Below are 1,029 nucleotides of genomic sequence, written 5' to 3' on the forward strand. Positions count from 1 at the left end.
TGACTGTTTGACCTGGATCTGTTCCAGAAGTGGAACGGTTCGTTACAACGACAGTCTGACCTCTGTTGTTGTCCTCTGTCTTCACCCCAGGGCTCACATGACATTAATCAGTAAGTTCCTGGAACACACACGCACACACAAAGARACATGCACAAACACACATGCGCACACACACGGACAATGTGACCTATCTTCTATGGCCTCTTTACCCCAGTGTGAAAGTGCAGTGCCAATGATCAGGAATCAGGAATGATTGATCACTTGTTACCATGGAGACCCAGAGGGTGTAATAGGACAGATAGATTAACAGTTGATTGTTTATCAACCATAGTGAAAAATTTGACTCACATCGTCACAATCAAGGTTGGCATGTCAGCGTGTCTGACTGTGTGTAGTTCATGAGCATTAATATGGAGTTGGTCCCCTCTTCGCTGTTCTATTAGCTTTCAGGGAAAGCTTTCCACTAGATGTTGYAACATTGCTGTGGAGACTTGCTTCCATTRAGCCACAAGAGCATTAGTGAGGTCGGGCACTGATGTTGGGTAATTAGGCCTGGTTCGCAGTCGACATTCCAATTCATCCCAAAGATYTTCAATGGGGTTGATGTCAGGGATCTGTGCAGGCCAGTCAAGTTCTTCCACACCGATCTCAACAAACCATTTCTTTGTGGACCTCTTTTTGTGCACTGGGTCATGCTGAAACAGGAAAGGACCTTCCCCAAACTGATACCACAAAGTTGGAAACACAGAATCGTCTAGAATGTCTTTGTATGCGGTAGCGTTAAGATGTCCCTTCACTGTAACTAAGGGGCCTAGCCCCAACAATGAAAAACATCCCCGTGCCATTGTTCCTCCTCCACCAAACTTTACAGTTGGCACTGTGCATTCAGGCAGGTAGCGTTCCCCTGGCATCCACCAAACCCAGATTCTTCCATCAGACTGCCAGAGGGTGAAGAGTGATTCATCACTCCAGAGAACACTTTTCCACTACTCAAGAGTCCAATGGCAGTGAGCTTGGAAACCCACTTCA

The sequence above is a fragment of the Salvelinus sp. IW2-2015 genome, unplaced genomic scaffold (genome assembly GCF_002910315.2).
Source record: "Salvelinus sp. IW2-2015 unplaced genomic scaffold, ASM291031v2 Un_scaffold2135, whole genome shotgun sequence".
NCBI classification, from domain to species: Eukaryota; Metazoa; Chordata; class Actinopteri; order Salmoniformes; family Salmonidae; genus Salvelinus; species Salvelinus sp. IW2-2015.